We start from the raw sequence: 27,654 nt of genomic DNA, 5'->3' as shown, positions 1-27,654 counted from the left end.
GAGCTCTAACAGAAACCACAAAGCTTATCTAAAGCCACACCACACTGGATATGCCCAATCTCATTTGATTTTTGAAGCAAAGCAGTATTGGACTTTGTTAATACATGGATGGGAGACTGCTTGGTAGTATCAGATTCTTTAGGTGTTTTTAAACTACCAACACCATTTTCTTGGTACATTTAATTTTTACATGTATTCTTTTATGTACCAGAAGTTAGAAGTAGAAGAGCTGTAATAAAAACCACCAGCTCATCTACAGCCACAGCACACTGGATTTGCCCAATCTCTCCTGATCATGGAAGCTGAGCAGTGTTGGTCCTGGTTTTAGTACTTGGATGGGAGACCACCAGGAAATACCAGGAGCTGTGTGTATTTTTACAATACCAACACCGTTCTCTTGATGCATTCCATTTTGAAACATTGGGGCAGATCTATTAAGCCTGGTGAACTGATAAAGTGCAAGGTGATAAAGTACCAGCCAGTCAGCTCCTAACTGTCATTTTTCAAACCCAGCCTGTGACATGGCAATTAGGAGCTGATTGGCTGGTACTTTATCACCATGCAAATTATCATTTCACCAGGTTTAATAAATCGTCCGCTTATTCATTTATGTACGAGTAGTTAGAAGTAGAAGAACTCTAACAGAAACCACTAAGCTCATCTACAGCCACACCACACTGTATATGCCCAATATCACCTGATTTTAGGCCTGGTTTGTTCTTGGATGTGAGACCACCTGGGAATACCAGGTGCTGTAGGTAGTTTTATACTACCAACACCGTTCTCTTGATGCATTCTATTTTGAAACTTATTCATTGATGTTGAAGTTAGAAACAGCAAAAATCATCTACAGCCGCATCACACTGGATATGTCCAATCTCATCTGATGTTGGAAGCTAAGCAGTGTTGTGCCTGGTTAGTTTTTGGATTTCAGGTCCTGCCTTCTGGTTTGGCCACGGCACCTCGGAAATTCACCAAGGTCATGGCCGTGATGACGACCCTTCACCATCGGTGGACCAGGGAGGAATCTCTCCTCCCGATAAACATTCTGGAATTGCAGGCAGTGTTCAATTCATTGACACTGGCCCTGCCTTTAGTACAGAACAGGCCTGTTCAAGTACAATCGGACAACGCCACCACGGTAGTGTACACAAATCATCAAGGCGGCACTCGAAATTGCATAGCAAAGCTGGAAGTATCAAAAATCCTCAGTTGGGTAGAACGTCATCTGCCAGCAATATCGGCAGTGTTCATTCCCGGAGTCCTCAACTGGGAAGCGGATTTCCTCAGTCGTCAGGACGTTCACGCTGGAGAGTGGAGAGGCCGCAGCAGAAATGTCTGCACTGGTGTCAGTAGGTGACTGAGGCAGGGATGACTGGGAGATAGTGGGTGACTGAAGCATGTATGAGTGGGAGATAGTGGGTGACTGAGGCCGGGGTGACTGGGAGATAGTCAGTGACTTAGGCAGGGGTGATAGGGATATAGTGGATGACTGTGGCAGGGGTGACAGGGACAGTAGGAGACTGAGGCAGGGGTGACAGGGATAGTGGGTGACTGAGGCAGGGGTGATAGGGTGACAGTGGGTGACTGAGGCAGGGGTGACAGGGATAGTGGGTGACTGAGGCAGGGGTGATATGGAGATAGTGGTTGACTGAGGCAGGGGTGACAGAGATAGTGGGTGACTAAAGCAGGGGTGACTGGTATAGTGGGTGACTGAGGCAGGGGTCGCAGGTATAGTGGTTAACTGAGGCAGCGGTGACTGGGAGATAGTGGGTAACTGGGGCAGGGGTGACAGGGAAAGTGTGTGACTCAGGCAGGGGTGATAGGGAGATAGTGGGCAGCAGATCACTGCCTTGCTGACAGCAGCACATCCCTGCCTCAATGACAGCAGCACATACCTGCCTTACTGACAGCAGCAGATCACTGCCTCACTGACAGCAGCAGATCACTGCTTCACTGACAGCAGCAGATCCCTGCCTCACTGACAGCAGCAGATCCCTGCCTCACTGGCAGCAGCAGATCCCTGCCTCACTGGCAGCAGCAGATCCCTGCCTCACTGGCAGCAGCAGATCCCTGCCTCACTGGCAGCAGCAGATCCCTGCCTTACTGACAGCTGTATATAGGGCCTAATTCAGACCTGATCTCTGCTGTGCATATTCACACAACAGGAGATCAGGTCTGAAGTGTGTGTGTGTGCTGGTGCCGCAGTGCACCGGCACATGCCAGAGATGCGATCAGCATCTCTGCCCAGTGAGCGCCTCTGCCAACACATACTTATCTTGCATATGAGATCTCTTGATCATAAAGATAGTTCTCACAGGGTGAGGTTCATCCATTACATTTTAAAGTAGGAAGGTACAAATTACATATTCAAATTACACATATATGTGCTGGATTCAAATGTTTCCCCCCCTTCCTTTCTCAATTGTGCCCATCAGCAGCTATTCTAATGTTGCTGCCAATGGGTGTGACACATTCATTTCTTCTGTGGGGTACACTGGACTCCACAAGGATTCACATTGGGGTGTAGAGTAGGATCTTGATCTGAGGCACCAACAGGCTCAAAGCTTTTGACTGTTCCCAAGATGCTCAGCGCCCCCTGCTCTATAACCTCGCTTCCATGAACAGGGAGCTCAGTTTGTAGTTGGTGCCTTCAGTAGCAGGCCACTTAACAGGGGGCTGCCTCAGGCAGCCTATTCTTAGCTATTAATTTTGACAAGAAAAGAAGAACTTTTTTTATAAGAATCTACAAGGGCTGCAGCAGGCTAGGTCTAATAGACATCTTTACTGCAGCTCCATCACTCCCAGCGGCGCAGTATACTCCCGTGCCCTGGTTGCTGGGTCACTGCAGCGGAGGCTCCGGTTTCTTCCTAAGGTCAGTCACACACACACCGCCCTCCGGGATCACGAGGCCGCTGATGAAAGGGAGGTAAGGGGCTTCTGTGCCCACACTATACCGAGATCCAGCGTGGCTGTAGGGGGCGGGCCGTGTGCGCACTGGCGTGGACACTGATTACTGGGCAGCTGCTCCACTAGCCACCAGGGACAGTTAAGGAGCACAGCTCTGGGGGTTTTTCTCCTATATTAACCCCATTTTGTACTACCTGCAGTGCATTGTGATAGGTAATAGAGCCTGATTCAGGTTGGATTGTAATCGCAATAAGCAATCCAACTGCAAAAATTGCTAAGAGCATACGCATGCGCCTGCATTTTCTGTGGCACCCCGCAGATAATGCGATCACCTCTGACTGTCAATCGGTGCGGGGGGGGGTCAGCAACAATCCATTTCAAAGTCGGAGATGGAGCGGTGCAGGGGCAGGGCTACAAAATGGGGTCGGCAACGGAGAAACAGGAGGCGTGGTCAGAGCGGCTGCATGACATCACATGCAGCCGCTGCGATCACAAAAATGGTGGCGGCTTCCTGCGCACACGTACAGTCTGCACCAACAGGAGGCTAACCCATTTTTTATGATCACGCTGAACTGCACTGAGACTGCAATTTCAGCGTGGTCAAGAAGGGAGGCGGCATGCTGGGTGGCCATGCCCTGTGATGGGTGGCCCCAGCATGCGAACCAAAGGATTGCAAATTCTGTTACTTAGCAGAATTTGCAATCCTTACTGAATTAGGCCCATTGATTACAAAATTGTAAACAATATTTGAAGTTTTTCTTCAGGGACTAACACAAAAGATGCTTGGGGCTACTAACACATGGGTAAGCCACGTAAAGCTTCCCATGGGTCAGTGGCATCACAACAGGGTTGCGGCACACACCCGAGTGTCACCCGCCAAGGGGGGTGACACCAAAGTGCCGGCTCTTCTTCAGTGACAGAATATGGGTGTTTCACTGTGACATTACGTGCAACACCCAGTTTCTGTCACTGTGCAGGAGCCAGCACCACTCACACACTAGTCCCCGGGTGCAGCCCCCAACCCCCGGGATACCCGGAGCAACAAAATGGTGATTCAGGCCACGCCCCTACCTATGAGACCATGCCTCCTTTTTACCATTGCGCTGCTTATCTGCGCGCACTGCATTACAATCTACTTCGCCACCTCTCTGGGTGTCACCAGTGATAGTGACACCTCTGCCATGCTTGTAGCAGCTGGTCCTAAGATCTACGCCTCCAGCCCTGAGTGTTTGCCCATGTGACTTGTTGATCATCATAGCGAAGCAGATGCTTACAGAAAACTGCAGGGGCTTAGATTGAAAAGAAAAACATTGATGAACCCATCATTTCAGCGACAGGGTCTGCCACACGACTGACTGAAATGACTGGTTGGTTTGTGCCCCCACCAAAAAAGAATCAATCAATCAATCAATCTCTCCTTGCACAAACTGGCTCTACAGAGGCAAGATGTCCACCTCATCATCCTCCGATTCCTCACCCCGTTCACTGTGTACATCCCCCTCCTCACAGATTATTAATTCGTCCCCACTGAAATCCACCATCTCAGATCCCTGTGTACTTTCTGGAGGCAATTGCTGGTGAATGTCTCCACTGAGGAATTGATTATAATTCATTTTGATGATCATCATCTTCTCCACATTTTCTGGAAGTAACCTCGTACGCCGATTGCTGACAAGGTGAGCGGCATTCACTAAACACTCTTTTGGAGTACACACTGGAGGGAGGGCAACGTAGGTAGAATAAAGCCAGTTTGTGCAAGGGCCTCCAAATTGCCTCTTTTTCCTGCCAGTATACATACTGACGTGCCTACCTGGATGCAGTCACTCATATAATTCTCCACCATTCTTTCAAAGGTGACAGAATCATATGCAGTGACAGTAGACGACATGTCAGTAATCGTTGCCAGGTCCTTCAGTCCGGACCAGATGTCAGCACTCACTCCAGACTGCCCTGCATCACCGCCAGCGGGTGGGCTCGGAATTCTTAGCCTTTTCCTCGCACCCCCACTTGCGGGAGAATGTGAAGGAGGAGCTGTTGACGGGTCACGTTCCGCTTGACTTGACAATTTTCTCACCAGCAGGTCTTTGAACCTCTGCAGACTTGTGTCTGCCGGAAAGAGAGATACAATGTAGGTTTTAAATCTAGGATCGAGCACGGTGGCCAAAATGTAGTGCTCTGATTTCAACAGATTGAATCCTGGTTAAGTGAATTAAGGGCTCCATCCACAAGTCCCACATGCCTAGTGGAATCGCTCTGTTTTAGCTCCTCCTTCAATGTCTCCAGCTTCTTCTGCAAAAGCCTGATGAGGGGAATGACCTGACTCAGGCTGGCAGTGTCTGAACTGACTTCACGTGTGGCAAGTTCAAAGGGTTGCAGAACCTTGCACAACGTTGAAATCATTCTCCACTGCGCTTGAGTCAGGTGCATTCCCCCTCCTTTGCCTATTTAGTGGGCAGATGTATAGGCTTGAATGGCCTTTTGCTGCTCCTCCATCCTCTGAAGCATATAGAGGGTTGAATTCCACCTCGTTACCACCTCTTGCTTCAGATGATGGCAGGACAGGTTCAGGAATGTTTGGTGGTGCTCCAGTCTTCGACATGCGGTGGCTGAAGGCAGAAAGTGGCCCGCAATTCTTCGGGCCACCGACAGCATCTCTTGCACGCCCCTGTCGTTTTTTAAATAATTCTGCACCACCAAATTAAATGTATGTGCAAAACATGGGACGTGCTGGAATTTGCCCAGATGTAATGCACGCACAATATTGGTGGCGTTGTCCGATGTCACAAATCCCCAGGAGAGTCCAATTGGGGTAAGCCATTCTGCGATGATGTTCCTCAGTTTCCGTAAGAGGTTGTCAGCTGTGTGCCTCTTATGGAAAGCGGTGATACAAAGCGTAGCCTGCCTAGGAACGAGTTGGCAATTGCGAGATGCTGCTACTGGTGCCGCCGCTGCTGTTCTTGCTGCGGGGGGCAATACATCTACCCAGTGGGCTGTCACAGTCATATAGTCCTGAGTCTGCCCTGCTCCACTTAACCACAGACAAGTGGACATTGGGTACAACTGCATTTTTTAGGACACTGGTGACTCTTTTTCTGAGGTCTGTGTACATTTTCGGTATCGCCTGCCTAGAGAAATGGAACCTAGAGGGTATTTGGTACCGGGGACACAGTACCTCAATCAAGTCTCTAGTTGCCTGTAAATTAACGATGGATACCGGAACCACGTTTCTCACCACCCAGGCTGACAAGACCTGAGTTATCCGCTTTGCAGCAGGATGACTGCTGTGATATTTCATCTTCCTCGCAAAGGACTGTTGGACAGTTAATTGCTTACTGGAAGTAGTACAAGTGGTCTTCCGACTTCCCCTCTGGGATGACGATCGACTCCCAGCAGCAACAACAGCAGCGCCAGCAGCAGTAGGCGTTACACTCAAGGATGCATCGGAGGAATCGCAGGCAGGAGAGGACTCGTCAGACTTCCCAGTGACATGGCCTGCAGGACTATTGGCTCTCCTGTCTAAGGAGGAAATTGACACTGAGGGAGTTGGTGGTGTGGTTTGCAGGAGCTTGGTTACAAGAGGAAGGGATTTAGTGGTCAGTGGACTGCTTCCGCTGTCATCCAAAGTTTTTGAACTTGTCACTGACTTATGATGAATGCGCTGCAGGTGTCGTATAAGGGAGGATGTTCCGAGGTGGTTAACGTCCTTATCCCTACTTATTACAGCTTGACAAAGGCAACACACGGCTTGACACCTGTTGTCCGCATTTGTGTACAGGATGCATACCTTCATGTCCCCATTTATCCACCTCATCAGGCGTACCTCAGATTTGCGGTACAGGACTGTCATTGCCAATTTCAGACGTTGCTGTTTGGTCTCTCCATGGCCCTGAGAATTTTCACCAAGGTAATGGCGGAAATGATGGTGCTCCTGTGCAAGCAAGGTGTCACAATTATCCCGTACTTGGGCGATCTCATAAAAGCGAGATCAAGAGAGCAGTTGCTGAACAGCGTATCACTTTCACTGAAAGTGTTACAGCAACACGGCTGGATTCTCAATATCCCGAAGTCGCAGTTGATTCCTACTACTCGTCTGTCTTTTTTGGGCATGATTCTGGACACGGACCAGAAGAGGGTTTATCTCCTGATAGAAAAGGCCCAGGAACTCATGACTCTTGTCAGGAACCTATTGAAACCAAAACTTGTGTCACTGCATCACTGCACTCGAGTCCTGGGAAAGATGGTGGCATCATACGAGGCCATTCCATTCGGCAGGTTCCATGCGAGGACTTTCCAATGGGACCTACTGGACAAGTGGTCCGGGTCACATTTACAGATGCATTGGTTGATCACCCTGTCCCCCAGGGTCAGGGTATCACTCCTGTGGTGGCTGCAGAGTGCTCACCTTCTCGAGGGACGCAGATTCAGCATTCAGGGCTGGATCCTGGTGACCACAGACGCAAGCCTCCAAGGTTGGGGAGCAGTCACACAGGGAAGAAATTTCCAAGGTCTTTGGTCAAGTCAAGAGACTTGTCTTCACATCAACATATACAATGCCCTACGTCAAGCGGAGACCTTACTTTGCGACCAACCGGTTCTGATCCAGTCAGACAACGTCACCGCAGTGGCTCATGTAAACCGCCAAGGCGGCACAAGGAGCAGAGTGGCGATGGCACAAGCCACCAGAATTCTTCGCTGGGTGGAGAATCACGCAAGCGCACTGTCAGCAGTGTTCATTCCGGGAGTGGACAACTAGGAAGCAGACTTCCTCAGCAGACACGACCTACATCCGGGAGAGTGGGGACTTCATCAGGAAGTCTTTGCACAGATTACAAGTCGGTGGGAACTGCCACAGATAGACATGATGCCGTCCCGGCTCAACAAAAAGCTACAGAGGTATTGCGCAAGGTCAAGAGACCCTCAGGCAGTAGCTGTAGACGCCCTAGTGACACCGTGGGTGTTCCGGTCGGTCTATGTATTTCCTCCTCTTCCTCTCATACCCAAGGTGTTGAGGATAATAAGACAAAGAAAAGTGAGAACAATCCTCATTGTTCCAGATTGGCCACGGAGGACCTGGTATCCGGATCTGCAGGAAATGCTCACAGAAGATCTGTGGCCTCTCCCTCTAAGACAGGACCTGTTGCATCAGGGGCCCTGTCTGTTCCAAGACTTACTGCGGCTGCGTTTGACGGCATGGCGGTTGAATGCCGGATCCTAGCATTCCGGTTGAGGTCATCCCTACGCTGATAAAGGCTAGGAAGGATGTAACGTTAAAACATTACACCGTATATGGCGAAATTATGTTTCTTGGTGTGAGGCCAGGAATGCTCCTACGGAAGAACTCCATCTGGGCCGTTTCCTTCACTTCCTACAAACTGGAGTGAATTTGGGCCTACAATTAGGCTCTATTAAGGTCCAGATTTCGGCCTTATCCATTTTCTTTCAAAAAGAATTGGCTTCTCCTCCAGAAGTTCAGACTTTTGTAAAAGGAGTGCTGCATATTCAGCCTCCTTTTGTGCCTCCGGTGGCACCTTAACGTGGTGTTAAGTTTTCTAAAATCACACTGGTTTGAACCACTTAAAACAGTGGAGTTAAATTATCTCACGTGGAAGGTGGTCATGTTATTAACCTTGGCTTCGGCTAGGCGAGTGTCGGAATTAGCGGCTTTGTCACATAAAAGCCCATATTTGGTATTCCATGTGGATAGAGCGTAATTGCGGACCCGTCCTCCATTCCTACCAAAAGTGGTCTCATCTTTTCATATGAACCAACCTATTGTGGTGCCTGTGGCTACGCGTGACTTGGAGGATTCCGAGTTACTTGATGTGGTCAGGGCTTTGAAAATTTACGTGGCCAGGACGGCTAGAGTCAGGAAAACTGAAGCGCTGTTTGTCCTGTATGCAACCAACAAGATTGGTGCCCCTGCTTCAAAGCAGGCTATTGCTCGCCGGATTTGTAACACGATTCAGCAAGCGCATTCTATGGCTGGATTGCAGTTACTGAAATCGGTCAAGGCCCATTCCACGAGGAAAGTGGGCTCTTCTTGGGCGGCTGCCCGAGGGGTCTCGGCACTACAGCTGTGTCAAGCTGCTACTTGGTCGGGTTCAAACACCTTTGCAAAATACTATAAGTTTGATACCCTGGCTGAGGAGGAACTCATGTTTGCTCAATCGGTGCTGCAGAGTCATCCGCACTCTCCCGCCCGTTTTGGAGCATTGGTATAATCCCCATGGTCCTTACGGAGTCCCCAGCATCCTCTAGGACGTTAGAGAAAATAAGATTTTAAACCTACCGGTAAATCTTTTTCTCGTAGTCCGTAGAGGATGCTGGGCGCCCGTCCCAAGTGCGGACTACTTCTGCAATACTTGTATATAGTTATTGCTTCAATAAGGGTTATGTTATAGTTGCATCGGTCCTGCACTGATGCTATGTTGTTTTTTCATACTGATAACTGGGTAGTTTATCACAAGTTATACGGTGTGATTGGTGTGGCTGGTATGAATCTTGCCCTGGATTAACAAAATCCTTTCCTCATACTGTCAGTCTCCTCTGGGCACAGTTTCTCTAACTGTGGCATAGAGGGAGGAGCCAGTGCACACCCAGAACTAAAGTCTTTCTTAAAGTGCCCATGTCTCCTGTGGAGCCCGTCTATCCCCATGGTCCTTACGGAGTCCCCTGCATCCTCTACGGACTACGAGAAAAAGATTTACCGGTAGGTTTAAAATCTTATTTTCTACTGTATTCTTTTCTATCCTAGTTTATTACGACCAACTCTCATCCAAGGAGTTTGATATTCTACTACCTGCATGCAATTTAAATTGCTTAAATTGTTTATATGGTTGATTTGTCCTTCACAATCCATAATCTGCAACTTGGATGGTTTTGTGTCATTGAAAATCTTATAATAAAAATGTATATATATATATATATATTAAAAAAAAAAAAAAAGTTATAAGACATATGCATTCAATATTTGAAGAAACAAAATAAAATAAAGCTATGTATTGGGTTTCACTAACAAGCACATTGGAAGACTTGACTACTGTTAAAAGACATGCATTACATGGTATAGAGCCACAAACCACAATGTAGTAAAATAAAAACAAACTTACATGTGTATCAAACCTATGTGAGGCTTACATTGATAGTGCAAGATCAACACTCTATCAACTGTGCAAACTAGACTGCACATAAATGCCATAAAATTTATCTGAGATTTTAGTAAATAAGGCCTGTTGCTGTCCGGGTCACACAGCCGTCACGGCCCCGCCCCCATACGGTCCGGTCATGTCTGCGTTGTCCGGACTGTGCCCCCAAAATGGCGGCACAACGCCGCTGGCCCGACTCCTCCTGCCCAGTGACCGCCTATGCCTGTCAATCAGGCAGAGGCGCTCACTGGGCAGAGATGCTGATCGCATCTCTGGCATGTGCCGGTGCACTGCGGCACCAGCACACACGCACTTCAGACCTGATCTCCTGTTGTGTGAATATGCACAGCAGGGATCAGGTCTGAATTAGGCCCTATATACAGCTGTCAGTAAGGCAGGGATGTGCTGCTGCCAGTGAGGCAGGGATGTGCTGCTGGTAGTGAAGCAGTGATGTGCTGCTGTCAGCGAAGCAGTGCTGTGCTGCTGTCAGCGAGGCAGAAATGTGCTGCTGTCAGCGAGGCAGAAATGTGCTGCTGTCAGCGAGGCAGGGATGTGCTGCTGTCAGCGAGGCAGGGATGTGCTGCTGTCAGCGAGGCAGGGATGTGCTGCTGTCAGCGAGGCAGGGATGTGCTGCTGTCAGCGAGGCAGGGATGTGCTGCTGTCAGCGAGGCAGGGATGTGCTGCTGTCAGCGAGGCAGGGATGTGCTGCTGTCATTGAAGCAGGAATGTGCTGCTGCAAGTGAGGCAGAGATATGCTGCCCACTATCTCCCTGTCACCCCTGCCTGAGTCACACACTTTCCCTGTCACCCCTGCCTCAGTTACCCACTATCTCCCAGTCACCGCTGCCTCAGTCAACCACTATACCTGCGATCCCTGCCTCAGTCACCCACTATACCAGTCACCCCTGCTTTAGTCACCCACTGTCACCCTATCACCCCTGCTTCAGTCACCCACTATCCCTGTCAACCCTGCCTCAGTCACCCACTATCTCCCAGTCACCCCTGCCTCAGTCAGCCACTATCCCTGTCACCCCTGCCTCAGTCTCTTACTGTCCCTGTCACCCCTGCCACAATCATCCACTATCTCCCTATCACCCCTGCCTTAGTCATTTATTATCCCTGTCACCCACTTTCTTCCCATACTTACCCAACCCCTTCCTATCACCCCTCCCTCAGTAACCCACTATCTCCCTGTCACCCACTATCTCCCAGTCACCCCGGCCTCAGTCACCCACTATCTCCCACTCATACATGCTTCAGTCACCCACTATCTCCCAGTCATCCCTGCCTCAGTCACCTACTGACACCAGTGCAGACATTTCTGCTGCGGCCTCTCCACTCTCCAGCGTGAACGTCCTGACGACTGAGGAAATCCGCTTCCCAGTTGAGGACTCCGGGAATGAACACTGCCGATATTGCTGTCAGATGACATTCTACCCAACGGAGGATTTTTGATACTTCCAGCTTTGCCATGCAGTTTCGAGTGCCGCCTAGTTTCGAGTGCCGCCTTGATGATTTGTGTACACTACCGTGGTGGCGTTGTCAGATTGTACTTGAACAGGCCTGTTCTGTACTAGAGGCAGGGCCAGTGTCAATTAATTGAACACTGCCTGCAATTCCAGAATGTACATCAGGAGGAGAGATTCCTCCCTGGTTCACCGACCTGGAGAAAGTGTTGCTCCAACACCGTGGCCCAGCCCAAAAGACTGGCATCCATTGTCAGGAGGACACAGTTGGAGATCCAGAAGGGATGGCCCCTGCTCAACTGTTGGTCCTGTAGCCACCAGCTCAGTGTCAGACGAACCTCCGGAGTCAAGGAGATCATTTGAGACATTATCTGATGAGGCAGGCCGTCCCACTTGGAGAGGATTAACCTCTGCAGAGGGCGGTAATGAAATTGAGCGTACTCTACCATATCGAAAGCTGACACCATGAGGTCTAGTACTTGCATCGCCGTGTGTATCAACACTCTTGGGCGAGAGAGAAAGATACTGTCCTGAATTTTCAGGACTTTCTCTGGAGACAGAAACAATTGTTGGCTGTGTGTGTCCAGCAGTGCCCCTAGGTGCACCATGTTCCGAGCAGGGACCAGCGAGGACTTTTTTCAGTTGATGAGCCACCCGTGGACTTGTAGGAATTGGACCGCCAGTTCCAGATAACTGTGGAGAACCTCTTGGGAGTTCACCAGGATCAGCAAGTCGTCCAGATTTGGCAGGATCCTGATTCTCTGATGGTGAAGGGTCGTCATCACGGCCATGACCTTGGTGAATATCCGAGGTGCCGTGGCCAAACCAGAAGGCAGGACTTGAAATCCAAAAACAAACCAGGCACAACACTGCTTAGCTTCCATCATCAGATGAGATTGGACATATCCAGTGTGATGCGGCTGTAGATGATTTTTGCTGTTTCTAACTTCAACATCAATGAATAAGTTTCAAAATAGAATGCATCAAGAGAACGGTGTTGGTAGTATAAAACTACCTACAGCACCTGGTATTCCCAGGTGGTCTCACATCCAAGAACAAACCAGGCCTAAAATCAGGTGATATTGGGCATATACAGTGTGGTGTGGCTGTAGATGAGCTTAGTGGTTTCTGTTAGAGTTCTTCTACTTCTAACTACTCGTACATAAATGAATAAGCGGACGATTTATTAAACCTGGTGAAATGATAATTTGCATGGTGATAAAGTACCAGCCAATCAGCTCCTAATTGCCATGTCACAGGCTGGGTTTGAAAAATGACAGTTAGGAGCAGACTGGCTTGTACTTTATCACCTTGCACTTTATCAGTTCACTGAACTAATCTCCTCTTGCGCTATAAATAGTATGATATGGCTCAAAGTTCAATAAAAACAAATAAATAATTTCATATATTCTATATTTTTTATTACATATAAATATATATACTTTACAATAAACTATTAGACCGGTCAAATAAAATCACTAACAATATATTTGCATAGCTATAGGAGGTGGATCTTAGATAAACTCTGTGCACAGAGAAATTTTCAAAAATAAAAATCAGTCCATATATTGGATTAAAAAATCAATTTACCAGCTGTAATTCGCACCCATGTAGTAGATAACATATTTATAAGTTGTTATATATTGGAATTCCTCAATATGCTGCCACTTGGCAAAGGAGATGATATTGTGCAAAATAACCGCTCCACACTGGAGCCTTACGTGTAGCTTGCACCAGTTGTTATAACACGGGAGAGTCATTGGACCCTTATACCAGCCTTATTTGCACCCCCAAAATATACCATCATCTAGCGGTAATATCCGTGGACTAAACGGAGATCGGGAGAACACAACCGTGACTGTGGTGTCTGCATACGGCACTTGGAGGCGTGGACTCAGAGCTTGGAAGTCGGGTAATTATTCAGCACAGCAGGCGCCAGTGAAGCGCCGTTCCCGCAGCCCGAGACCGTCTCTTCTGTCATTGGACTCTCCCGTGTTATAACAACTGGTGCAAGCTACACGTAAGGCTCCAGTGTGGAGCGGTTATTTTGCACAATATCATCTCCTTTGCCAAGTGGCAGCATATTGAGGAATTCCAATATATAACAACTTATAAATATGTTATCTACTACATGGGAGCGAATTACAGCTGGTAAATTGATTTTTTAATCCAATATATGGACTAATTTTTATTTTTGAAAATTTCTCTGTGCACAGAGTTTATCCAAGATCCACCTCCTATAGCTATGCAAATATATTGTTAGTGATTTTATTTGACCGGTCTAATAGTTTATTGTAAAGTATATATGTATATGTATATATGTATATATATATATATATATATATATATATATATATATATATATATATATATATATATATAATGTAATAAAAAATATAGAATATATGAAATTATTTATTTGTTTTTATTGAACTTTGAGCCATATCATACTATTTATAGCGCAAGAGGAGATTAGTTCAGTGTTCCAGTGTTACCGGAGACTTTAAAGTGCCAGTTCTTTTTTACTTGATTTACCCCAAGTCAAGCTCTCTCCTGCAGCTTAAGTATACATTAATTGCAGTATTATTTGTACATAATTTTTAATACCAGTAATTTGATCACCAGAATATGGTGATGATGTATTAGCGCCTGGTTATATTCTTTTGTATTTTTTTACTTTATCAGTTCACCAGGCTTAATAGATCTGCCCCAATGTTTCAAAATGGAATGCATCAAGAGAACGGTGTTGGTATTGTAAAAATACACACAGCTCCTGGTATTTCCTGGTGGTCTCCCATCCAAGTACTAAAACCAGGACCAACACTGCTCAGCTTCCATGATCAGGAGAGATTGGGCAAATCCAGTGTGCTGTGGCTGTAGATGAGCTCGTGGTTTCTGTTAGAGCTCTTCTACTTCTAACTTCTGGTACATAAAAGAATATGTGTAAAAATTAAATGTACAGTACCAAGAAAAGGGTGTTGGTAGTTTAAAAACACCTAAATAATCTGATAATACATGGATGGGAGACTGCTTGGTAGTAACAAAGTCCAATACTGCTTTGCTTCAAAGATCAAATGAGATTGGGCATATCCAGTGTGGTGTGGCTTTAGATAAGCTTTGTGGTTTCTGTTAGAGCTCTTCTACTTCTAACTACTGGTACATTAATGAATATGTATAAGGTTGTAGTTTATCCAATATCCCTTTACTACCTTACCTCCCCCCCCCCCCCCTCTCCCCTCCTTATAGCTTCCTTTGTTCTCTCCTCCTCGTGTGTGCGTTATTTGTTTTCTCATACATCCTAGAGGATGCTGGGATCACATTAAGAACCACGGGGTATAGACGGGATCCGCAGGAGACATGGGCACTTTAAGACTTTCAAAGGGTGTGAACTGTCTCCTCCCTCTATGCCCCTCCTCAGGGCCGAAACTAGGACTAACGGCACCCGGGGCAAGACAGAAATTTTGTGCCCCCCCCCCATAAATAAATAAATAAATAAATAAATATATATATTATATATATGTATATATATATATATATATATATATATATATATATATATATATATATATGTATGTATGTGGCTGTGTACATATATACACGCGTGTTTGTGTGTATATATATATATATATATATATATATATATATCTATCATGTGTGTATTACTGGTGTCTGCTGGTCTGAGGGATATCTGTGTTGAATTTGTTTGTTTCTTATTTTTTTTATTTTTATTTTTCTATTTTATTATATATATATATATCTGTATATATCTGTATATCTGTAGCTGTCACAGTGGTGAAAATGAGCAGTAGTTTGAATGAGCTGCAGGGGTTAACACCAGTCACAGTGAATATGTGTGTGTGTTTTACCTCCGTCTCTCGCTGTCCTGCTTCCATCCATCACTGTGCTGTCGGGCTGAATGCAATGCTGTGTGGGGCCAGAAAAAGGTCAGTAGCTGACCACATTCGTAGCTCGTGCGGGCGGGCAGTATACTTTTTTGGGCTTGCCGCCGCTGCTTAGGAAGGGAAACTAGACGTTACCCTGACTCCCTAGCTCCAGCAGCCGTGGCCAGCTTTCTGCAATGCCTCATGGGATTTGTAGTCTCTATGCTACTGCATAAAGTCTAAGCCAGGCATGTCCAAACTGCGGCCCTCCAGCTGTTGTGAAACTACATATCCCAGCATGCCCTGACACAGTTTTGCTGTCAGAGAATGCTAAAGCTGTGTCAGGGCATGCTGGGATGTGTAGTTTCTCAACAGCAGGAGGGCCGCAGTTTGGACATGCCTGGTCTAAGCAGTAGCACACATGACTACAAATCCATTTTCTTCAATAGATTCTCTGCTGTGTCAGACCCAGCTGATCCCAGCGCCCTATCAAATCCCGCGCCCGGGTCACATGCCCCCCTAGCCCCTCCCTAGTTTCGGCTCTGCCCTCCTCCAGACTCCAGTTTTAGAATTGTGCCCAGTGAGACTGGATGCACTACAGGGGAGCTCTACTGAGTTTCTCTGAAAAGACTTATGTTAGTTTTTCTTATTTTCAGGGAGGCTGCTGGCAACAGTCTCCCTGCTTCGTGGAACTTAGGGGAGAGAAGTATGACCAACTTCTAGTGAGTTAAATGGCTATGCTTCTGGCTGACAGGACACCATTAGCTCCTGAGGGTGCTGATCGCTAGGTACGCCTAGATGCCCACTCCCGTAGCCTGCCATCACCCCCTTACAGAGCCAGAAGACAGGCGAGTAGCAGAAGAACAGAAAACTTCTTCTCCAGTGACGGCATTCTGAGGTACCACGCAGCGAGCGGAATGCTGTGCGCCATGCTCCCACACAAACACAGGCACTGCAGGGTGCAGGGCGTGTGGGTGGGGAAGGGGGGCACCCTGGGCAGCATAAATTCCTCACAAAAGGCTGGCAAAAGTGGACATTAGTGCCTGGGCACTGTACTTACCCCGCCAGCGTAATTAATTATTTGTTTCTGAGCGGGACAGAAGCGTGCCATTACAGCGGCGGGGCTTCTTCCTCACCTCACCAGCACATCTATAGAGCGTAACAAGTCTATCACTATAGAGTTTATTATTTCCCAGACTGTGTACTTTTGGCGCTGGATTGTGAGCTGAAAAATCCTCTGTCCCTCTGACAGATTTACTGTAGGTCTATCCCCCATAAGCCGATGTGTCTGTGGGTACTTGGTACATGTGTGTCAACATGTCGGTGGCTGAATGTTTTTCCCAAGAGGAAACTATATTAGGAATGCAGACATATGATGGTGGCCCTGTTGGCACCACCAATAACTGACTGGGTGAAAGTTTCAGTAATATCAGAGTGAGGTTGGATAAATCTGTGTCCCAGACACAGACGTAGAGAAAAGATGTGATGTTCATGGCTATGCTTCTTTTCACTCAGGCCCGCAAAAATGTTACTACACATCGATACTGACTCGGATACTGATTCATATGTCGGCCATAATATTTCCTGATTAGATCCAATATTGGCAAGGAGCATTCAGTACATGATTGTGGATATTAAGGACATATTAACATCACTGAGGACCCTGCTGTTCCTGACAAAGGGGTATATATGTATGTATATATAGCTATATAATGAAAGCTGATGTAACGTTCCTCCATCTCTGTTTGAGAAAGTCTGGGCCAGCTCGACAAGATGGTTTCAAATCCCCAAAAGGTTTCCGGTTGTTTATTCATTTCCTGCTGCGGACAGAATAAAGTGGGAGTCACCCCCTCTTCTGCACGGGGCCCTGTCACAAATCCAGCGGATCGTATGCAGGAAGCTACATTATTTCTAGTTATGTAACCACGGGTACATTACTTAGACCTGCCATTACATGCGCATGGGTGAGTAGTAGTATTCAAGAATTGGTCGAATACCTCGTCATCCGATATAGATATCTTGGAGAGATGGGATACTCCTTACGTTGGATCATATCAAGGACACTGCAGCATACTTACGACTGCAAGGGATATAGGACTCTTGAGTTCACGGGCAAATTTCATGGCAGTCTCGGATAGGAGGGCATTGTGGATTCACCAAGGGAATGCGGATGCTGACTCCAAGAAGAAAGGGAGTCTCTTCCCTATGAAGGTGAAGCCTTGTTTGGTGACGGCCTAGTTAATTTGATCTCGGCAGCTCCCGAAGGTAAGTCAACCTTCTTGCCCTATGTTCCCTCTCAACGGATGAAGACGCATCATTGTCTAACGCAGTCATTTTGGCCCAATAGATATGCAAGAAGTTAAGATTCCCCTTTCTTTGCAGGTAGAGGAAGGAAAAGAGGGAAGAGGTCTGTAGCCTCTTCAAGATCGCAGGAGCAGAGATCGTCCTCTGCTTCTGCCAAATCCACTGCATGACGCTAGGGCTTTCTTGCAGGAGCCCGCACCAGTGGGGGCACGTCTAAAACACTTCAGTCAGTTCTGGATTAATTTAGACCTGGACTCGTGGGTTTTACAAATAGTGTCACAAGGGTACAAACTGGGGTTTCAAGACGTTCCCCCTCACCGATTGTTCAAATCGGCCTTAGTCAGCAGGGAGAAGGTTTTTATTCAAGCCTCTTCGTGGTCCAGATGCCGGACGGCTCAGTCAGACCAATCTTAAATCTGAAATCCCTCAATTTCTACCTAAAGAAATTCAATTTCAAGATGGAATCTCTCAGGGTAGGGATCTCCAGTCCGGAGGAAGGAGATTTCATGGTTTTGGTAGACATAAGGATGCCTAATTACATGTTCCCGTTTAGCCACTGCATAAAGCTACCTGAGGTTTGCAATTCAGGATTGTCATTACCAATTTCAGACGTTGCCGTTTGGTCTGTCCACGGCTCCGAGGATTTTCACCAGGGTGATGGCGGAAATGATGGTTCTCCTTCGCAAGCAAGGAGTCACAATTATCCCGTACTTGGATGATCTCCTGATAAAGGCGAGATCCAGGGACCAGTTGGTGCAAAACATCTACTCTCCCTGACAGTTCTTCAACAACATGGTTGGCTCCTAAACTTGCCAAAATCGCAGTTGGTCCCAATGACGCGGTTGTTGTTTTTGGGAGTCATACTGGACACAGAAGAGGCTTTCTTCCAGTGGAAAGGCTATGGAGATCCAGAGTCTGGTCAAACAAATTCTAAAACCAGCAAGAGTGTTAATCCATCAATGCATTCTGTTGCTGGGGAAGATGGTTGCAGCCTACGAGGCCATTCAGTTTGGCAGGTTCCATGCCAGAGTGTTCCAGTGGGACCTGTTGGACAAGTGGTCCGGACCTCACCTACACATGCACCGGAGGATAATCCTGTCTTCCAAGACCAGAATCTCACTCCATTGGTGGCTGCACAGTTCTCACCTCCTAGAGGGGCGATGGTTCGGGATCCAGGACTGGATCCTAGGGACCACGGATGCAACCCTCCGAGGCTGGGGAGCAGTCACACAGGTGGAAAACATCCAAGGAAGATGGTCAAGTCAGGAAAGTTGTCTCCACATAAATATTCTGGAGTTAAGGGCCATTTAATAACTGCAGACACAGTAAGCACTGGGACGGGTGCCCAGCATCCTCTACGGACTAAGAGAAAAGGATTTACCGGTAAGTATTAAAATCCTATTTTCTCTAACGTCCTAGAGGATGCTGGGGACTCCGTAAGGACCATGGGGATAGACAGGCTCCGCAGGAGACATGGGTACTTTAAGAAAGACTTTAGTTCTGGGTGTACACTGGCTCCTCCCTCTAAGCCCCTCCTCCAGACCTCAGTTTGATACTGTGCCCAGTGGAGACTGGGTGCTTTTCAGGAGCTCTCCTGAGCTTTCTGACAGAAAGTATTTTGTTAGGTTTTTAATTTTCAGGGAGCACTGCTGGCAACAGACTCCCTCATCGAGGGACTGAGGGGAGAGAAGCAGCCCTACTCTCCGAGTTGCAAGGTCCTGCTTCTTAGGCTACTGGACACCATTAGCTCCAGAGAGATTGGTACGCAGGATCTCACAATCGCCGTCCGTCCCAGAGCCGCACCTCCGTCCCCCTTGCAGAGCCGGAAGATAGAAGCCGGGTGAGTATGAGAAGAAAAGAAGACTTCAGAGGTGGCAAAAGACTTCATGATCTTCACTGAAGTAACGCACAGCACTGCAGCTGTGCGCCATTGCTCCCATACACCTCACACACTCCAGTCACTGTAAGGGTGCAGGGGGGGGGGGGGGGGCACCTGGGCAGCAATATAAACCTCTTTTTGGCAAAACTATAACACATATACAGCTGGGCACTGTATATATGTATGAGCCCCCACCAATTTTACAGTTTAAGCGGGACAGAAGCCCGCCGCCGAGGGTGCGGGGCTTCTCCCTCAGCACTCACCAGCGCCATTTTTTCTTCACAGCACCGCTGAGAGGAAGCTCCCCGGACTCTCCCCTGCTTATACCATAGTAGACAAGAGAGTTGAAAAGAGGGGGGGGGGGCACATAATTCGGCGCAAATTACATACAGCAGTACTACTGGGCAAACATTAAGTTACTGTGTATTCCTGGGTTATATAGCGCTGGGGTGTGTGCTGGCATACTCTCTCTCTGTCTCTCCAAAGGGCCTTGTGGGGAAACGGTCTTCAGAAAAAGCATTCCCTGTGTTTGTGGTGTGTCGGTACACGTGTGTCGACATGTCTGAGGAAGAAGGCTATATTAGAGAGGAGCAGGAGCAAATGAATGTGGTGTCTCCACCGACAGCTGATTGGATGGATATGTGGAATGTTTTAAATGCTAGTGTAAACTCATTGCACAAAAGATTAGACAAGGCTGAAGCTTTGGGACAGTCAGGGTCTCAACCCATGCCTGATCCTATGTTGCAGGGACTGTCAGGGTCTCATAAGCACCCACTATCCCAGATTGTTGACACAGATACCGACACGGATTCTGACTCCAGTGTCGATTACGATGATGCAAAGTTACAGCCAAAATTGGCAAAATCCATTCGATATATGATTATGGCAATAAAATATGTTTTGCACATCACAGAGGAACCCCCTGTCCCTGACAAGAGGGTACATATGTACAAGGGAAAAAAGCCTGAGGTAACCTTTGAGGGGGTCACACGAGCTGAACGAGTTATGTGAAAAAGCTTGGGAATCTCCAGATAAAAGACTGCAGATTTCCAAAAGGATTCTTATGGCGTATCCTTTCCCATCAATGGATAGGTTACGAGGGGAATCCTCCCCTAGGGTGGACAAAGCATTAACACGCTTATCCAAGAAGGTAGCCCTCCCGTCCCAGTATACGGCTACCCTCAAAGAGTCTGCTGACCGCAAACAGGAGATTACCCTGAAGTCCATTTATACACATTCAGGTACCTTACTCAGACCGGCAATTGCGTCGGCCTGGGTGTGTAGTGCTGTAGCGGCATGGACGGTTACCTTATCTGAGGGGATGGATACCATAGATAAGGATACTATTTTATTGACCCTGGGGCATATAAGAGATGCTGTCCTATATATGTGTGTATGCAAACTACAGGTGGTGCTGCAGGGCTCACACCCTTTTACTTGTCTTGTAGAGCAACTCTGGAGCTGTTACTGGGTCCAGCTGCTGCAAGAAATCAGCTTGAATGCTTCAGGGGCTGGGGCATGGCCAACATGAGCCCACACTGATGGGGGGTGGGGGTGTATAAAGCGATTTAGGTGTCATCCAAGCGCAACCCCACAAAGGCCGCCATGCCCTGCGTGACCCTTTTCTCTTTTCATATGCAGACGAGGGTTGCAGCCAACTATGTCCACTGCTTGGATGACATCACCATATGCAAATCCATCTGCTGCAGGCCTTCCCCCAGGAATGCTTGCACTAGTTGTTGCATTTGGTTTGTTGTTTGGGGGTGCTTCAGTATTAGGCAGCCTTCTGCCCTCCCACATTCGTCTGAAAATGTGTTCTCCCTGCAGTTGTTGTCCCCAGATGAGAGTTCCCTTGTGCTGCCTCAGTTGAATCTCCTTAACTTGACAGGGGTGTGCCCGAGCAGCCGCCCTCCACAGCCCTATCCCAACACATACTTATCTTGCATATGAGATCTTTTGATCATGAAGATAGTTCTCAAAGGGTGAGGTTCATCCATTACATTTTAAAGTAGGAAGGTATTACATATTCAAATTACATATATGTGCTGGATTCAAATGTTTTCCCCCCTTCCTTTCTCAATTGTGCCCATCAGCAGCTATTCTAATGTTGCTGCCAATGGGTGTGACACATTAATTTCTTCTGTGGGGTACACTGGACTCCACAAGGATTCACATTGGGGTGTAGAGTAGGATCTTGATCTGAGGCACCAACAGGCTCAAAGCTTTTGACTGTTCCCAAGATGCTCAGCGCCCCCTCCTCTATAACCTCGCTTCCATGAACAGGGAGCTCAGTTTGTAGTTGGTGCCTTCAGTAGCAGGCCACTTAACAGGGGGCTGCCTCAGGCAGCCTATTCTAAGCTATTAATTTTGGCAAGAAAAGAAGAACTTTTTTCATAAGAATCTACAAGGGCTGCAGCAGGCTAGGTCTAATAGACTTCTTTACTGCAGCTCCATCACTCCCAGTGGCGCAGTATACTCCCGTGCCCCGGTTGCTGGGTCACTGCAGCGGAGGCTCCGGTTTCTTCCTAAGGTCAGTCACACACACACCACCCTCCGGGATCACGAGGCCGCTGATGGGGGCGGGCCGTGTGCGCACTGGCGTGGACACTGATTACTGGGCAGCCGCTCCACTAGCCACCAGGGACAGTTAAGGAGCACAGCTCTGGGGGTTTTTCTCCTATATTAACCCCATTTTGTACTACCCGCAGTGCATTGTGATAGGTAATGGGGCCCGATTCAGGTTGGATCGCAATCCAACTGCAAAAACTGCTAAGAGCATACGCATCTGCCTGCATTTTCTGCGGCACCCCGCAGATAATGCGATCGCCTCTGCCTGTGAATCGGTGAAGGGGGGGGGGGGGGAGGGGGGTCAACAACACTCCATTTCCAAGTCGGTGCGGGGGCACGGTTTCAAAATGGGGTCGGCAACGGAGAAACAGGAGGTGTGGTCAGAGCAGCTGCATGACATCACATGGGCCGGACTCTGCCAGTGGAGCCCCAGCGTCATGAGGTAGATTTTGTAGAGGCCGGGGAGGACTTCTGTTCCTGGGAACTAGCTGTGTTGTGCAGCTTTATTCCTCTGCCCCTACCTCTGGCAAGAAAGGACGCACCTCGCACTTTCTTGTTTCTTTGTGACCGAAAGGACTGCATTTGATAATGCGGAGCTTTCTTATGCTGTGAGGGAACATAAGGTAAAAATTTGATTTTCCAACTGTAGCTGTGCGTGTTAATGCTTTGTCCATCCTAGGGGAGGATTTCCATCGTAACCTATCCGTTGATGGAAAAGGATACGCCATAAGAATCCTTTTGGAAATCTGCAGTCTTTTATCTGGAGATTCCCAAGCTTTTTCACATAACTCGTTCAGCTCGTGTGACCCCCTCAAAGGTTACCTCAGGCTTCTTTCCCTTGTACATATGTACCCTCTTGTCAGGGACAGGGGGTTCCTCTGTGATGTGCAAAACATCTTTTATTGCCATAATCATATATCGAATGGATTTTGCCAATTTTGGCTGCAACTTTGCATCATCGTAATAGACACTGGAGTCAGAATCCATGTCGGTATCTGTGTCAACAATCTGGGATAGTGGGCGCTTATGAGACCCTGACAGTCCCTGCAACATAGGATCAGGCATGGGTTGAGACCCTGACTGTCCCAAAGCTTCAGCCTTGTCTAATCTTTTGTACAATGAGTTTACACTAGCATTTAAAGCATTCCACATATCCATCCAATCAGGTGTCAGCGAGGACACCACATTCATTTGCTCCCAATCCTCTCTAATATAGCCTTCTTCCTCAGACATGTCGACACACGTGTACCGACACACCACACACACAGGGAATGCTTTTTCTGGAGACAGTTTCCCCACAAGGCCCTTTGGAGAGACAGAGAGAGAGTATGCCAGCACACACCCCAGCGCTATATAACCCAGGAATAACACAGTATCTTAATGTTTGTCCAGTAGCGCTGCTGTATGTAATTTGCGCCGAATTTTGTGCCCCCCCCTCTTTTCAACCATCTTCTCTACCGTGGTATAAGCAGGGGAGAGTCCGGGGAGCTTCCTCTCAGCGGTGCTGTGGAGAAAAAATGGCGCTGGTGAGTGCTGAGGGAGAAGCCCTGCCCCCTCGGCGGCGGGCTTCTGTCCCGCTTAAACTGTAAAATTGGCGGGGGCTCATACATATATACAGTGCCCAGCTGTATATATGTTATATTTTTGCCAAAAAGAGGTTTATATTGCTGCCCAGGGTGCCCCCCCTGCGCCCTGCACCCTTACAGTGACCGGAGTATGTGAGGTGTATGGGAGCAATGGCGCACAGCACAGTGCTGTGCGTTACCTCAGTGAAGATCATGAACTCTGCGGAGCCCGTCTATCCCCATGGTCCTTACGGAGTCCCCAGCATCCTCTAGGACGTTAGAGAAACTAGGATTTTAATACCTACCGGTAAATCCTTTTCTCTTAGTCTGTAGAGGATGCTGGGCACCCGTCCCAGTGTGTACTGTGTCTGCAGTTATTAAATGGCCCTTAACTCCAGAACATTTATGTGGAGACAACTTTCCTGACTTGACCATCTTCCTTGGACGTTTTCCCCCTGTGTGACTGCTCCCCAGCCTCGGAGGGTTGCATCTGTGGTCCCTAGGATCCAGTGCTGGATCCCGAACCATCGCCCCTCTAGGAGGTGAGAACTGTGCAGCCACCAATGGAGTGAGATTCTGGTCTTGGAAGACAGGATTATCCTCCGGTGCATGTGTAGGTGGGATCCGGACCACTTGTCCAACAGGTCCCACTGGAACACTCTGGCATGGAACCTGCCAAACTGAATGGCCTCGTAGGCCACAACCATCTTCCCCAGCAACCGAATGCATTGATGGATTAACACTCTTGCTGGTTTCAGAATTTGTTTGACCAGACTCTGGATCTCCATAGCCTTTCCCCTGGAAGAAAACCTCTTCTGTGTCCAGCATGACTCCCAAAAACAACTACCGCGTCATTGGGACCAACTGCGATTTTGGCAAGTGTAGGAGCCAACCATGTTGTTGAAGAACTGTCAGGGAGAGTGCAATGTTTTGCACCAACTGGTCCCTGGATCTCGCCTTTATCAGGAGATCATCCAAGTACGGGATAATTGTGACTCCTTGCTTGCGAAGGAGAACCATCATTTCCGCCATCACCCTGGTAAAAATCCTCGGAGCCGTGGACAGACCAAACGGCAATGTCTGAAATTGGTAATGACAATCCTGAATTGCAAACCTTAGGTAGGTTGATGCAGTGGCTAAATGGGAACATGTAAGTAGGCATCCTTTATGTCTACCAAAACCATGAAATCTCTTTCCTCCGGACTGGAGATCACTACCCTGAGAGATTCCATCTTGAAATTGAATTTCTTTAGGAATAAATTGAGGGATTTCAGATTTTAGATTGGTCTGACTGAGCCGTCCGGCTTCGGGACCACGAAGAGGCTTGAATAAAAGCCTTCTCCCTGCTGACTAAGGCCGATTTGAACAATCGGTGAGGGGGAACGTCTTGAAACCCCAGTTTGTACCCTTGGGACACTATTTGTAAAACCCACGAGTCCAGGTCCGAATGAATCCATAACTGACTGAAGAGTTTTAGACGTGCCCCCACTGGTGTGGGCTCCTGCAAGAAAGCCCCAGCGTCATGCAGTGGATTTTGCAGAAGCAGAGGACAATCTCTGCTCCTGCGATCTTGAAGAGGCTACAGACCTCTTCCTTCTCCTTCCTCTACCTGCAAAGAAAGGGGAATCTTAACTTCTTGCATATCTATTGGGCCAAAATGACTGCGGTAGATAATGATGCATCTTCATCCGTTAAGAGGGAACATAGGGCAAGAAGGTTGACTTACCTGCGGGAGCTGCCGAGATCAAATTAACTAGGCAGTCGCCAAACAAGGCTTCACCTTCATAGGGAAGAGACTCCCTTTCTTCTTGGAGTCAGCATCAGCATTCCCTTGGTGAATCCACAATGCCCTCCTATCCGAGACTGCCATGAAATTGGCCCGTGAACTCAAGAGTCCTATATCCCTTGCAGTCGTAAGTATGCTGCAGTGTCAACAGGCCAACTAAACCCTCCCCCCTCCTTTTACCCCATCACTTTGTCCAGTCCCTGTGGTCCATACTGTATTGCCATTATTATGCATGTTGCTGTGCTGGCCCTTTTCTGAATGTCCCTGCCACCGCCACCGAAGAGCTGGATAGCCCAGTATGAAAACCACCTGCCGGCCTCACTGACGGTCCGAGTCAAAGGCTCCATTTTTTTTTTTAAAGATCCCTCTGCCAAGTTAAGGGGGGCTTAAGGGGGCCCCAGAGATATCAGTGTACTGGGGCCCAAGATTTCTGTTGCTGGCCCTGACCCTCAGGGGCGTATCTACCCCTTGGCCAGGATGTCACTTGCCAGGAGCACCATCCAGGTTTCAGTTGGGGGATTAGAGTTCATACAGTAATTAAATGTTTTCATATTGAGAACTACATCTCCTAGCATATACAGTGTGCTGGGGATGCTAACAAGCTTTATTTAAAAGTTTAAAAAACATTGCTTTTATAATTGCAATGGTTAAAAAGGGAGAGCTATAAATCAATTTATCAGTGAATGATCGCAGTTTGAGCCGTTACATTTTACTGAACCACCTATCCCTCCACACTCACTACCTGTCCTCAGGATACATTTACCATCCTGGCAGACGGTATACCGGCGGTCATTTGACCGATGTTGGAATCCTGACACCACTTGGGAGACTGGTGCCGGCACACAGACAGCCAACATCCCGAAGGTGAGTATTGGAGGGAGGGTTAGGAGTCGGACCAGGGGAGGTGGTGTAAGGGAAGGCACTAGGAGGGGGGGGGGGGTAGCCCTAGCTGCCACCCCCTGAGGGTTAGCCCAATCCGCCACCCCCCCAGAGGGTTAGTATTAGGATTGGGGATCATGTGACCTCTGGAATCCCGAGCGCCGGATGCCATACCCAACCCCCTTTACTTTTTCAGGCATTTCTATCTCTCCTCTCTCTATGGTGTTCCAATTGCCCACTTTCCCTTGTGCTTTACTCTCTCTCTCTCCTTTGTTTAGAGCATCAGTTTCTGTAGTCCACTTATACCCTTATTTTTTCCAGTGTTTCACTAACTCTCTGATGTAATGAGGATGTATGGTCTAGAGGGATCAGTAATGCATTGTACTGTATAGAGGCGTCAGGGATGTGGCGTAGGGAATAGAGGCGTCAGGGATGTGGCGTAGGGAATAGAGGCGTCAGGGATGTGGCGTAGGGAATAGAGGCGTCAGGGATGTGGCGTAGGGAATAGAGGCGTCAGGGATGTGGCGTAGGGAATAGAGGCGTCAGGGATGTGGCGTAGGGAATAGAGGCGTCAGGGATGTGGCGTAGGGAATAGAGGCGTCAGGGATGTGGCGTAGGGAATAGAGGTGTCAGGGATGTAGCGTAGGGAATATAGGCATCAGGGATGTACTAGCAGGTATATAGAGGTCAGTGTACTGTAAAGAGGGGTCAGTAATGCAGTGATGGTTATAGAAAGGTCAGTGATGTAGTGTAGGGTATAGAGGGGTCAGTTATGTAGTGTGGGGTAAAGAGGGGTCAGTAAAGATACTAAGCTGAAGTACTTAGAACACTTCTTGAATTAAGACACAACCTGCAAGAAAAAGTATGCAATATGGGTGAAAAGGCAAATGTCAGAGGTCTGATACAAGTGACCAGCTCCATACCTTGCACCACATAGCGTTATGTTAAACTGGGATATGTTCTTTTTTTGGTGTGTGTGGGTGTGTGTGGGTGCCAAAGGCTGCCTGCCTTATTGCTCCTCCCCCATCCGGCTCCCAAGCACCTCTGCTGCCCAGTGATCCAGGAGCCTGCTGCTAGGAAGAAGTGGCTGAGCTTCAGCAAGCGAGTCTGGAAACTGGCGGAGGAAGTCATGATAACCAGATAATGGGGAGTGGAGAGCCAGTTCCAAGGTAATACTTTATACAGCTGGTTGAGATCCTGGTCGGTGGATATGGATTCCAAGAAAACCCTGGAGGTGCTTCCTTTCAAGGGAGACACTCTCTTTGGAGAAG

This window comes from Pseudophryne corroboree, chromosome 8, assembly GCF_028390025.1.
Source record: "Pseudophryne corroboree isolate aPseCor3 chromosome 8, aPseCor3.hap2, whole genome shotgun sequence".
Classification (NCBI taxonomy): Eukaryota; Metazoa; Chordata; class Amphibia; order Anura; family Myobatrachidae; genus Pseudophryne; species Pseudophryne corroboree.
The sequence above is the reverse complement of the archived record's forward strand: the minus strand, read 5'-3'. Positions refer to the sequence as shown.